This window comes from Diadema antillarum, unplaced genomic scaffold, assembly GCF_040938485.1.
Source record: "Diadema antillarum isolate AM-2024a unplaced genomic scaffold, OU_Dant_1.0 scf00000134, whole genome shotgun sequence".
Classification (NCBI taxonomy): domain Eukaryota; kingdom Metazoa; phylum Echinodermata; class Echinoidea; order Diadematoida; family Diadematidae; genus Diadema; species Diadema antillarum.
This window is the reverse complement of record NW_027271023.1, coordinates 15,056-30,433: the sequence shown is the minus strand read 5'-3', so window position 1 is coordinate 30,433 and position 15,378 is coordinate 15,056.

The window sequence follows — 15,378 nt, the reverse complement described above, 5'->3', positions numbered from 1 at the left end:
ATATGCCTGTAGAAACTGTTTGATTTTTGCTGTAAAGTTAATACATATGGATAAGACTGTGTGACATAATGCTGTTAAAACTTGGGTGACAACAAAAGAGAATATTAGCCAAAAAGGTAAAGCTGACAGTATCGCAGTCTGAGATCATATCTGAATTTTGTGTTGCTGAGTAATATTTTACAATCAGTAATTGATAATCAACAAATTTAGCCATAGCAGTACCCACTGATCTTCTGCACGAGAGTGAATCGCATGCAGCTTGTTGGGAATTACGATTGCTAGGTCACAATCGATCATCAGTTTTACCCAAGTGTTGCTGCACAGAGAAGGCTCTTGTAGAATTAAAGTCAGGTACATTTGTACACTAATATTTATTATTTAGGCCCTACACTTTTGATCTAAAATACAAGTGGACTCCTGTTATAACGAAGTCCTCAGGACTGCCAGTTTTTTTTCGTTATATCGAAATTTTGTTATAACCAAACAAATAAACAATAAAGATACATAGACTGGATAATGTTGCAGCCTGAATTTTGACTTCGTAGTAACAGGAATTTCGTTATCACCGTGTTCGTGATAACGGGAGTGCACTGTACTCCAAAGCAACTCAGTATCCTGACAAATTGCTTTAGCCAGGCAAGTTTCTAAGTAGACTCATTTGGCATACTGCAAGCAAAGTCCAAATGGTTGATGGTAAATTTTGAGCCCTTTTGAGAATTATGTTTTGCATTTAAAAGTTCTGCATGCTTTTAAGTAATGCTGATATTAATGGCAAGTTCCACAAGTACATCTAAGAAGAGACGATGGTGTCATCGCTTCATGAGTAACCTGCTGATCTGCCCCCAAATCTGAGCTATTAATATGTATGACCTCTACAAGAAAAGGATCCGAAAGTCGCTGATGGCTGAACCGAGAAAATCAAGTTTGAAGTCAATCATCAAAATCGGTCAAAACCATCAAATTTCTGTTTTTGATACAATTTTGTAGTCTGATGTCTTTACTATCATGTGCTGAAATTTTGAAGCTAAATAATCAAAGGAAAGGAAAGAAATAAGCGTTTTTCTGAGCTGTGATTTTCTGACTCTCAACGGAGCAGAAATGTGTCCGAAGATTTAGATTTAGTGCCGCATATAGACTCCGCCCCTAGTAACGAGGGAGTGATCTTATTGGTCAGTGTGTAGCATCCTGGTTACTGATTGGTCATGTGTAGACCACTGGCGCTAAGCTTGAATCAGGGAGGTGTTAGAAAAGGAGAGACAACTCTACGTAATTCATGCAAACACATGTTTTGGTTCAAAGCGCTACAATGGGATGTCTAGCATTCCACTATATGCTTTGAAGTCATGCTCTGCACCGCTCTAGTTGCAAGGCGAAGTTCGGAGACGAAGAACGCATTTCACCTTTCGTTGAATTACAAGCTTTATTTCCCCGTAAAATATTGAATGAAATACTTGAATTGATTAAGAGTAGTTTAGGAAAATTCAATATTATGTATTTCTAGTTTCTTTGTAATGCGCAAATTGAAATGAAATGAAAATTAGGCCATCTTAAAAACATAATATTTTTCTATAATGCACACATTTCCGCATGTTGGTTTTCTATCCTTTAATCTGGGATATTTTGATCTTTCAAATAATGTACTCCGCTAAAGCGTGCACCGGCGTGCTTTTAAACTATTTGCTGTTAAAATTGTCAGTTTTACACTGCATTTTGATTCGCTGCTCCAATTCAAGGTACACTAATTCATTGTTGCCATCACGTTGAAAGAGAGAGAGCGAAATGCAGTAGGGGCAAGTATTTCTAGATGTGAGAGCGCTAGTCCCGATTATTGATGCTCTCTTTTGTCAAAGCACCCGATTTCCACCTGTAGTTAAGCGCATAACTTCTCGGCAGTGCTGCGCATGACTTCAAAGGAGAGCAGGGGTTGTTTCTCCTTTTCTAACACCTCCCTGCTTGAATGAACATCGCGGAGGTTGATAGGAGCATACCTTCTAGTGGCAAGAGATGAAAACTGTCTTACCTCCCCTTGATCACTATTGCGTCGGAAGGAAAACTTTGAAGGTGGTTTTCTCGAAACGCTGATTTCCTAGACCACTCGACATGCTCTCATAAAATTATTGTTATCTCCGCAACCTAGTACTTTTATGAGTCATGTTATATATGAAATTAAAAGCGGAAGGGTAAGGGAAAAATGTCATGTCATTTTCAGAAAATTGACCACCTTCGACTTTCGGATCCTGTTGCTGAAGCGGGTCACATATTTCTATCTTTGTGATGAGATGGAAGAGGAAGTAGAGAGGAACCTTGTTATAATGACCTGCCTTGGACCACTGAAATTTCCTTCTTACTTCAAGTACCTTGTTATACACTTAAATCAGGGATTACAACTGTACATTGTTCAGGAATGCCAGTTTTCAGGTAAAAGCCTGAATTCAGACCCCACTGGTATCAAAGTTCAGGCCTTTCCGTATATAAAGTAGCTTCATTTAACCCTATTCCCCCCCCCCCCCCGACGTTTCGCGTGATTATTCCGCAACGCGTGATGCTCTCGCCACAACATTTTATGACTTTTTATGCCTCCGCCACGAAGTGGTGCCGGAGGCATTATGTTTTCGGGTTGTCCGTCCGTCCGTCCGTCCGTCCTTCCGTCCGTCCGTCCGTCCGTCCGTCCTTCCGTCCGTCCGTCCGTCCGTCCGTCCTTCCGTCCGTCCGTAATGAATTTTGTGGACAGGGTAACTACCAAAACCTTTTGAGGTATCCTAATGAAACTTGGCATGTATGTGTATTAGGGGGTGAAGTTGTGCCTATCAACTTTTGGGTGCACATGCTCAAGGTCAAAGGTCAAAAGGTCAAGGTCAAATGCTCAAAATTTTACAATTTCCCCCATATCTATGCAATGCCTAAAGATATTTTCTTGAAACTTAGTGTATACATGTACTACCCAATTAAGATTCTCTGGTGAAAGTTTGGGGTCATGAGGTCAAAAGGTCAAAGGTCAAAAGGTCAAGTAAAATGTTAAAATTTCACTTTTTTCTCTGTATCTTGGAAATTGTTCAAGGTATCTTCATGGAACATAGTGTATATGCATCTACTGACTGGCAGTGGTTATCTAGGGAATTTAGGGTTCATGGGGTCAAAGGTCAGGGGTCAAAGGTCAAGGGCAATACTTCAAAATCTTACTATTTTCCTTATATTTATGCAATGCCAGCAGGATTTTTTTTTTTAAGACTTGATGTATGCATGTCTAACCCAATAGAGTTTCTCTGGGATTTTTTTTTTGCCAAGAAGGTCAAAGGTCAAAAGGTCAAAGATCAAGTGAAAGTGCTGAACTTACTTTTTTCTCCATATCTCGGAAGTGGCTCAAGTTATCTTGAAACTTAGTACATGCTGAATTTATGTATGTTCTGCCTGACAGTGCTTCTCTTATAAATCAAAGGCCAGATGAAAATGATAACAATTTACTGTTCAATACAGAAATTGCGCTTTTTCTCCATACCTTGAAAATTACTCAGTGCATAAACTTATGAAATGGTCAAAGTCAAGTTAAAGTTCTTAAATCCCCAAATACATGCTCTCCTATTCATCCAATTAAACATAGGTCAAGGAAGGTAAACATTCAATACATTTGTGACAAACATGTCATTTTAATATTTTGCCAATTTTGTGAAAATGTAATCACACATTGTCCACATATACTATAGACCTATTAGGAGAATCATGCATTATGGCGGAGGCATACCAGTCGCCATAGCGACATTTCTAGTTTCTTTCAAGTATTGCGCAACTTTTGAGACCAAATTTGTCGCTCCCGGCATACTGTTTTGAAGCCACACCGCTTTGGAAGAAATTCGTCGACCCAAAAATTGCTCAAAAACCTGATTTTGTGTACAAATCCAATGTAAATTGTGTTTGTGCGATTAATTCATATAAAAATAAATATTTTAACTTTCAATGACTAATAATGATTTATTTTGGCCTGATTATGCTTTAAAAAGTTTCTGCGACAAATTTTGACCAAAAAAAAACAAAAACAAAAAGTAAAAAATCAACGAAATACATAACAAATTCAATAAACAATGAAAAATCAAATAATTATGAAGCCGAATTTTTGCTTCAATATTATTATTGAGGATATTGAAAAGAATATGTTCACCAAAAATTAGTCTTGGAGCTTTATTTTTTTTATTTATAGGCAATTTTTTTTTTGCATAAATTAGCATAAATTAATTGATATAAAATACATAGATTAAAATTTGAAGAATCTAACTTTACAGTCTTGTAGATTACATTGGCCTCTACCTTAGTGCAAATTTTCGCGAGGATCGCGCGATCCCTGACCGAGATCTGGAGGGGGGGGGGGGGGCAAATGGCCCCCCCCCCCCATGGTTTCAAGTCACTCAAAAAAACCTGGTGGGATTAGGGTTAAATATATTTCAGGCCCTCTCTTTCATTCTAACTGGTATCCCTAATTGTTAAATCGGATATCCTGCTGTATCCGACCTCATCTTGACGAGGTTCTACTTTGTGTCACTGCTACATCACCTCCAAGTTACGATGGGAGGAAAAAAAAGCTTCTCACATTTCTGATTATTCATTCAGCATACACATGCACAGCAAAGAGTTTTAATAGGAATTCATGAAAAGATTTTTTTTTTTTCATAATTCATGATTGACATTGATTTAGTGGGCCAAATTTAAGCTACATCAAAACAGTAGAGAGAGGCAATGAGTTGGATTTTTTTTTTTGGAAAATGGTATGTTCCCTTCTTCTTCGCATCCCAAGTGAATTTCCATGGGAAACAGTCACATGATTCATTAACAAGAGTGCAGGTGTGTCATTGCTGATAGTTGCAGATTGCAGCAGTCAATAATTTTTGTTACATCAGAAACAGACAACCATGACTCGAGTTTGATGTCCTGTGAGATAGATGGCTTTCGTGTCTGACACTATTTTAAAGTGAGAATTGTCTCTCTTAACATTGCTGGTGGTAACCCATTCTTCTCATTTGTTTTTTTGTTGTTGTAATTTTCTAATCTTTAAACATTACTATATGGTAATTTGAACAGTCAATACATATACTGTAAAAGTGGATATTTTTGCGCGACCAATTTTTCGCGCTCTGCCGGGTAAGAAGAGTTTCACGTGTTTTTAATTCCGCGGAATCAAGACATCAACTATTGGAACATATGGCAAGCAAAAATATTTGTGTGCTTTTATTTTCGCGCTAGTTTCTGGTTGCGCGAAATGTGCGATAATTTCCACCTTTACAGTAGTTGCATTCCTTTTTCATTTATTTCCTTCCGTTGTATGAGGTGATGGGTGCTGGCACTGGCGTACTGTTTATAGGTCTTCGTGTGCCCGGCAGAAGTGCCCTGATGCTTTCAGGCTCGAAAAATAATGTTTGCATCATATGAAAGAGCTTTCAAAACTGTTCAGGTTATGTTATGGACAAGAAATTGATTTTGGGTGAAATTTTATGCAAGGGGGTAATGTTTTTCAAGTCAAACGTCAGATTTAGCATCATCCTGTGTGGTTGTATTGATGGCCCACCCCCGTCTACTCGATTGAACAAAGTCTGTTCTTGTTCAAATAACAGTCAAAGCAACATTAAAACAGACATTCGAAGTATTTGGTCTGGTGCATTTAGATGGTTGAGGTTACTTCACACCTGATTAATTCAGGTGTGAATTTAATCAGAGCTAAGATATTTGTGTTTTTGTTACTTGATTGCTCATGTAATCAGTTTTGTCTACTTTGCCTTGGGCTGCAGGCACACAAGTTTTGTTTTTTTTTTTTGTCTTTACTAATGGTGTATGACCATTATTTGATTGAATTTTAAGGCCTTTAGTGAGGGATTTCCTTGTTGGTTTTTTATTGGTAGATGCTGTATGGTACTGTATATGAAATAATTAAAAGAGAAAGAGAAAGATAAATATTGCCTGTTGTAGGGAATGTGCCATGTCATTTCTAGATGACTAAGACCTTGTCCCCTGCATGGAACAATCTTTTTTTGTTAGATTCATTTTTGGATGTCAATGACGTCAATAGGTAAATTCTGATGCCACCAGCCGTAACAAGCTCCTTTTTCAGTTTCAGACAGGAAACAAAAGAGGTCACTTAACAAAAGAAGGGAAAAGCTCTGTATTTTTGTGGGTTTCGTTTTGCATAACTGATATGTTTCTTGTTAAACATATATACTCTGCCCTAGACCTCAAGTTGTGATGATAGTGGACATGTTTGGGATGGATTAAGGATAGAAGGAAATGTTTGTTTTTGAAGTGCTCAATATTGTAAGTGGAACAGAAAATATTAAGAATGCTGAGCTGATACACCCTAATTGAAGACATGTAAGTTGGGAAACAGATTTAAACACTACTTCTTCTTTTTTTTTTAAATTAGGGATATTCCTTTTCCAGAATATTTTTTTCAATTTTTTTCTTTTTTTTAAGACTGTGTGTTCTTTTATAAAGGCAGAAAAAGAAGTAATGGACCTTTGCTGAATTTGAACAACCAAAGAAGGCTTGTTATTACATTATACCACAATGCTTGTAACGTTAACTAAATCCCTGCTGACAGATGATTGATGTGTGTGTGTGTGGGTGGGGGTTTCACCTTTTCTATTGTGTATATACCCATGGATCCTGGTTTTGTTAGATCACCCTCTGGTGAACAAGGGCAGTGCAATCCTGCTTTTTGGCAAATTCATCATCCATAGTCGTTTGCAAACAGCTACATGTAGGTGCGGTCACCAGAGTGATAAATTCCGGATGTGTCTTTTGTTTACTTATCTTTGTATGTGCAGAAATGCTCTTTCCAGACTCTTAAGTGGATAAATCTCCCTGTTATCAAATATATAGTTATAAATTGCATTATCTTACTGTCTGTATATGAAAGTAATGGTTAATTCATTATACCAAGCACCTCCCCTGAACTTGAGTCAGAATCTGTGGCCATGGCACAGAATGAAGGGACAAGTGGTTGAAACAGATAAAGTAGAGAGTGGTAAAAGTGATTTACATCTTTCAGGAAGTCTAGTCACTTACTTGAGATTACTGGTTGGAAATGTGTTCCGTGTCAGAGGGTAGCAGTATGCTCACTGCTGTGGCAGAGTATTTTCAGGAAAATATTGATTCGTGAACTTAGTACATAATTTTCAAATACTTCTTGTCAAACATTTTTTCTGATGGATTGGATGCTTGTACACCCACGAATAGAAGATTGAAGATTGAAATGGCACAACTGAGTTGGGTCCCGAGCAGTAGCTGATTGCAATTTGTGATCGTGATGGCTTTACTTAGATTAAACATATCCATATGAAGCATGTTCATTGTCCTATTGGTAGTAGGAAGCCTACCTTAGAACGATTTGACTTCAGTGTGTGCTTCAATATTAAATCACATTGGAGAACATTGTACAGTCATGTAGAGTAGCCTGGAAGCCAATATTCACACCATCACACACACCAGTCAAAATTATCACGTATGTATTCTTAAAGGAGTGTTGTAGGCAACAGAGAAGAAATGAATGCATGCTCTCTTATTTATGTTCATGTACTCATGTACCTAGACATTGTCTGCACGTGCGATTGCACACAATTTATGTCTTCGTTGTGGGATTTTTTTTTTTTTTCCTCTGGTAGAAATCATGCTATGTCACACTGATCCATACCACAGTCCAAACCAACAGAAGACCAACAGTGGTAAACTTCACTTGTACTGTTCATTGCCATCCAGAGTGAAGAAAGGACTCGGCCCACTTTGACCTAGTAGAGGCCTATGTCTTACTCATGTCCCTCCCAGACTTGAGGCTGTAGTTCTCTATCAGAGTGACGTTTTGCATGTACTCTACCGACTGCCGTGAGCAATGGGGAAGATGTGAGAGTACACATGTGTAATGTTGCCCTATCGGAAGCAGAAGACAATTCCCATTATCTAGCGTCCACAAAGAGAGAAAAAAAAGAGTAAAAAAAGCCCAATATAAGAAAATTAAGCTGTCGTTGATAAGAGATTAAATGTGGTCAGTTGATAATGTAAAAAAAAAAGGAACTTGAAAAGTGTACCATGAAAGTATATTGTGTACTTTGTGTGATTCTTTTTATAGTATTTCGTGTATTTTGTCACCGTGATTGATATAGCTGGTAATGATGCTATACATGTAGTTGCAAAATGTTTATTTGATTTCTTCCATGCTGAATGTCAAGCGTACTCAGATGTTGACTCTGAGATACTTGTATGAAGAAAAGACATGAAAGTCGGCAGAATTTTGCTAATAAAACAACTTCAATGCAATGTATGTATGAATGTCTGTTTCAGTGTGTGCCGAAGATGTGTCTGTGTTGGTTTTCTGCCAACCCGGGAGATGGTTGCGAACCCACCAAACCCACTGTAAAAAGATGTGATAAATTTCTATTAGCTGCTTTTATCAGGCCCGATTTGATGAAACTCGTCCCGTTCTATTATTTTCATTACTCCATGTTACAAGTCCTCTTGAATTAGATAGAATTGAACTGAATTCATTTCAAGACCATGATGCAGCTTCCCCCCCCCCCCCCCGGCATTTAACAGAATGATAGTATGCGAAAACAAAACAGTTTTTGTCTCATAAACTGAAAATAGCAGAAATTAATAACCCCGGAAGAAATGTGAAAAAAACCCAATATATGATTGTTGTGACACGTTTTAGACCTGGAGAAATCGCCCAAAATGACGAATATAAAATTGAAATAATGTAGTGTATCATGTTCGGTAACTTTCCGTGTCATGAGCAACGAAAACACAAGATAACAAAATGCAGATGACGGGCATAGGAATAACTGATGAAAGCGGCTGCTATACTAATACACTTCTAAGTAATGAGGTGACTTAGTCCAAATTTGAACAATAAATGTATGATCCAGAAAAAGTTCAATGGAAAATTAATCGAAAAGTCTTGACTTCTGATCCACAGGTGAAACCGATTGAAAACCTATTTTTGCCTAAAATCCCACGAAGTGTCCCCGAAATTCTAGACGAGCTTTCACGAGTTCCGAAATTGTGATCATCCACTGTAATATGTTCATCTACACGGAGCAAAGAATAACAAAATAAAACAAAACAAAAAGCAAACAAAAAACACTTCCAAGTCGTATATATATGTGATAAAAATCTAAAATGGCATTAGACTAAAACACTTTATCCTGGCGAGGACCATTTTATGTTTTCTTTTTTTCCAATTCATGTAATATATATATATATATATGTATATATATAAGATTTAGATAAAAGTCAGTGAATCATAATCCCATTAAAGGAAATTCAACTGGCCATCACCATGACAGGTGAAAATATGTAGTACAGAGCGTGACTTTGCGCATGGGTGAACACACTCGTGTTTGTCCTGCAAAACACAGAAGTAAAAATTTCTTCTGTTCTTCCTTGGAAGAGAAAAACAATGTGTTCACTTGTGCATAAAACTTCCCTTTATATTGACCTTCCAGGTTGATTGCCAATTAGATTACCTTTAAAATGGCATATAAAACATTAATATTCAGCCATATATGTTATAAGAAATATGAACTTGAAAAGGTGTTTACTTTTTTTTTTTTTGCTGAGTGTATAAAGGAGAATAGTTCCTGCAGGTGCAGGAATGAAGCTTTGAACAGAAAATTGAAATATCCGTTGATTATTTCAGAATATGCTGGCACTGAAGCATGCGATATCCAGATGGCAGGTGGTGATAACCCTCTCACGAGCAAGGTCTCTGGAAACTCCCCTGGCTTGGGAACTCAGCCCTTATTTAAGAGTCTTAAGCCTAGCCTTCCATCAGAAGATTCTACGCACAACTAGCATGACTAGTCTTCCAGAAGATTCTTACAACAGGGAGACTTATCTGGTAACCAATTATGACTCATCATCTGGGCTGCACATTTCATTTGATACACAGCTTTGATTCTAAGAAACATTTTCATCTTCTGTTAACACAAAATGAATTTCCGATCGTCACCATCAACGATAACAACACTGCTATAACTTCGACTGACTGAAGAAAGTTTAAGTATACTTTGATCAGGGCCTACTGTAAATCCACTGAAAAAAAAAATCCCTTGGACATTTATAGTTTACACTATTATTGACTTTACTCTAGGCGAGAAATGTGAATACCAGAGCCTCCAAGGTGTGGAATTCACAGCATGACAGCATGGAACTAGCTTACACAGCCATGAACATGTACATAAAAGATTGTCGGAATGTGAGCAATATCTGGAGCGTAACATCAAGAGTAAACATGGATTTCACAAAACTGATTCGCCAGTGTTCACATCATGTCGAAACTACCTTCAACACAATTGTTTACTATTCAGCCATAACCCTGAAATCTGAAGTCAATTTCAGTATCATCATCTTATTCTTCTTTTTCTTCCTGTCTGGTACAGTCCACCGCTGGGATAATATTGTACCTTGCTTATTTGTCAAGTGCTGGGTGTACAGAGTGCAGATAAAAATCCTCAACCAATTTCTATGTGCAGCTGGCGCCCCCTTTAATTTTGTAAAGGCGCCTCCCTTTTACGGAATTCCTGGATCCACCCCTGAAGTTGCACCTTCTTTTTGATGATCTCCAAGGAGATGCAGCTGATGACTGAAGGTGGTATAAGAGAGTTCCACAGCCAAATAGCATGCGAGTAGAATGTGGATTGAAATAAGTGAATTCTGACAAATGGAACCTGAAGCTTTTGTGAATTTTCACGTGTTGATGGTCCAGCAACTGGTATGAAGCGTGCAGGTGACTAGAGATCTGCCAGACAATTTAGAATACTGTAAACCCTGTAGACTTTCTGCTATATGTCCTCCTTTCTTGTAGAGTACTGTAGTCTACTGAACACGGCAGTAACTGGCTTTTTGACAGTCATCCACGACGAAACGTGTACAATGGCGTTGCACATCTCCACCGCTCTGACGATTTTTTTTTTTTTTGGAAGGGTCCAAGACTACCCAGGCATACTCCTTAACTTAACAAAGTTGTATCTTTCTTCTTCTTTTTTTTTTGAACGCCCTGGTCCTAATATCTCTCCGAGACCAGCTGAAACCGGGAAAGGTCTCAAAATCAAGCATGAGTTGTGCACGTTTCGTACGTCGTGGTTGACTGTCTGCAAGTAGTGTTCGTATACTGTCATGCTCATAGTACACTACAGAGGATACTCGATCGCTGCCAGGGCACCACCTAGTCTCCAGGCCAATGAGTACCCACTTACATTAAATAGAGGAGGTTCAAGAGATGGAATCACAGAGGATGTATTATTCCCTTCGGACCCATGTTCGAAACCAACACTCCAAAACAATTGAAATGTTTACCAAAGATGGAAGACATTGATTCATGCCCTACTGCATAATTATTGTCACCAGCAGTTTCTAAGGAAGATAATGTCTTTAGGATGATAATTACTTTTCTTCATGCATGCCATGTAAAAGATTAGTGATATTAGGGATGCTCGAATAAAAATTACACAAATATTAATGAAATTAAGATTAACCAAAAAAGTAATACTCGACTGGGTACGTCAGTGCACAAATCTGACATACTGTCGTTTAAAGAACATCACTATGAATTTTGTACGGTATCATTTTTTTTTTCTGTTGGAATTGAGCGGAAAAGTGATAAAATCGGCTTTCCAATAAGGCACATTTCAAATACTTTCACAACAAACAGCTCTGATGTACACTTTTGCCGGTATTTGTGGACATAACTGCATGTTTGGAGTCTGTAGGCGGTGAAAGTGCAAGCCAGAAATTTGCAATTTGCCCCTCCTACAGAATTGTACACTATTCACGTATAACCACTATAAATTACAGTGTTATCTCATGCATCCATTTTTTTTTTTAAGTTATTAAAGGCTGTGTCACACCTTTCCGGGCAAGCTACGCGGGCTTATTGCGAGTAGGGATTTTCCAGCACGCAGGAGAATTTTCTGCGGGCAGACAAGAATGCTTGCGAGTTTCGCACTTGTGTCTAACCTGCTACACGCGTGCTTCTTACCTTCTACTTGCATGTAGTCCGTGTGACCTGCGTGAGAGCTTTGAAACCGATCCGTTTTCTGTTACGAGCGACTTACGGGTACTGCGAAGTACCTGCGCTGGAGTTGCCTGCGAGGTGCTGCCGGTAAAGGTCTCCTACTGGTGTTCTGCGTTTACATCTGCGGGCGAACCCCGCGACTCACTGGGAACAAATTTTGAGCATGCTCAAGGCCTTGTCATACCGTATTTGGGGAGGTTTTGCGGATTGACTTGCGGGGAAACAAATTTTCTACCCGGAGCTCTCCGCAGATTGGTCCGCACCTGACAGTACCTAGTGCATATCTCGCCCGAAGTTGTCCGGAGGTGCGCACGCAAGTCCGATTTATCCGCAGCCAAGTTTTGAGTATGACCAAAACTTTTTCTGGGTGAGTCGCGGGGATTGCCCGCAGAGGTCCACGCAGAGCGCCAGTAGGAGGCCCTTAGCAGGCAACTCCCACGCAGGTACTTCGCAGTCCCCGTATGCGGCCAAGATAATGACATTCTATGGGACTTCTGCCATTCCTGTAAAGGAATTCCTTTCACTGAGTTGTCAGCCCCCGCGCGCCTGGCACGCAGGTAACACAGAATACCCGCAAGTAGAACTTAAGTAGAACGCGTCCAGCAAGTAAGACACATGCAAAACTCGCCCAAATCCTTGTCCGCCCTCAGAAATTGTCCGGTATGCTGGAAAATCCCTACACGCAACAAGCCCGCCTAGCTTGCCCGGAAAGGTGTGACAGGGCCTAAACATGGTTGCGGGTAAAAGGATTTGCGTGTGCACCTCCGGTAGACTACGGGTGAAATACGTGCTAGGTACTGTCACGTGCGGGTCATCTGCGGGGACTTCCGGGTAGTAAAAATTGTTCTTCGCAAGTCGCACGCGAGGCTTGCCCGGAAAGATGTGACACGGCCTTAAAGGTGAGTTAAAATGGCTAACATGTTTTTATGCATCCGCCATGATATGTCGTCCGAGGTAGGCAACAAATAGGTACATTTAACAAAAGGAAATAAATATTCATCGAGTAGAAAAACAAACAAACAAAACAAACACAAAAGTTCGCACATATTCAAGTGCTATAGAAAATATCTAAATATAAATATACTGTATAAAGCATGAGATTCAAATATATTTGATATGATATACTTAAAAACGTTAAGGAGACATAAATTGTCTTCCTAAAGCTGGATCCATAGTTTCTAGTCCACGCATGCTATGATTAAAAAATATTGTGTAAATGACGACAAGAAAATGCATGATGAAAGATAATGTACAGGAAAAAAATACAAAAAAACAACAACAGAAAGTTCACTTGAATATGACAGAAGAAAATATGCATTACAACTATATAAAACATGAAACGGAGAAGTTCGCATATACACGTCATGTGCTATTTTCCTCATTATATGCCAATGGGGCCATTCGATAAATGAGATCATTATTCGGCGACTTCATAGTCGAAAATGATTATATAGTAAGAAAAAAATGAATGAGCCCATTAAAAGTGCAAGAAGAAAAGTGATAAAGAGATTAGAGCTGCCCTACTCCAAATTTGAATGCCAGTTGGCTATTTTGCCTGCTCTTTCCACGATAGGGCCTATTGACGGATCTATTTATACACTCCACATGCTCTATTATGTGCAAAATCGAATGAGCTATCTATACTTTTGAGCGCACTATAAAGTGCGAAATTGAACGGGAAAACCTCTATTATTGCATTATGTTTCTCTGTTCAATGTCACACTTAGTCCATGCAAAAGATTATTCAATTTTGACACAGTTCAACCAAAACTACAACATATTCATTCAAAATAGTCATCGAGCAGCCCACAATGCACAATGGTCACTCGAATTTGCCAGAGCAATAAAAATATAATTCGTCTTGCTTGTATTCGCCGTCGTGGATTAAAATTTAGCACTGAAGGACAAGAGACTGAAGTCAAAGCATTTAATTTCGCCAAAAGGAATTCATGTTCATAACCAGTGTATTCAACTTAGCACTGTATTTATATGTATACAGTAATACTTATAACACATAATGAATGAATATGTATATTGTATGTTTTAATTTGTTTTATTTTATTGTAGATTTACGGATCCGTTTCGTCATAAATGAAGAAACTTCTTTAGAATAATATTTTGCTTTTCTGGTTTCCATATACTATCTATGTTTCAAATGTTTATGATAATAAAAACAGTAATGAAAATAATAATCATAATAATGGACTTTTATAAAGTATTTTAGCCTACCTGAAAAAATACTCATGGCTCTGTGGAAACAGAATCAGAATGAATAGGTGTGTTACGTCACAAGATAGTGCCATTGAACATGTCTGATATACTGCAGGATCAAACAATTAATCGTGACGTTTTCCTGTGCATTTACAAGATTCATTCATCCAAACCAGCAACTTCGTACATATAAATATATATATATATATATATATATATATATATATATATATATATAAGATAACGAAGTAGGATAGTAATGCATTTCAGTCCAATAGTGCTATTTATTCAAACCAAATTTTCGACGCATACGCACGTCTTCTTCAGGGTCGACATGAACAATCAAAATTATGTATATATGATATTTATATACAAAAATTATACATGTGTGTGTGTGTTTGTGTGTGTGTATGATAGGGCCTATTTGCGAAGAAAATCATATATTAGTATTATGTATACATCCCGATTTCTGTCTCTAGTTCATGCATTGAAAGAAATTGTGTAAATGATCACGAGAATAATAATGAAAAAATACAAAGATAAAAAAAGACACTGGAGATTATAAACGGAAAGAAAGATATATTACGTTCCTAGAGTAACCGAAAACAAGTTCGCACACAGGTGCTATTTTTCCTATTTTGGGGCCATGCGATGAAATAATTATGCTATTTTTTTGTATATTATATGTGCATAATGCTGTATTTTGATGTAATATTTTTTCCGTATTAATGCGCTTAGACGTTAGAAACGTCAGTATCAAGCGCAATATAAGTGTTATTCATTATCATTATTATTCTTATTACCATTATCATTATCATCACTATTTCTTTGGTGACTTAACGTTATTATACAGAATGAAATGAATGATCCCCTATAAAGAAAACTAAATCGAATGAAAGAAGACAAGCTATAAAAACAATGGTATTGAACACAAATATACATACTATGCTAGAATTGAATGCACAAAACAGTTCCTTAGACTACGGAGAAATCTAACGTTCTAGCATAAGGTCGAGGTGGCTCCACTTGTAAAGTTTAGTTGTCCTATATACGACTTCGTACGCCAGCCAGTGACTTTGGTTGACCTACTACAGTGAATTTGAATGTCAATTCGCGATTTT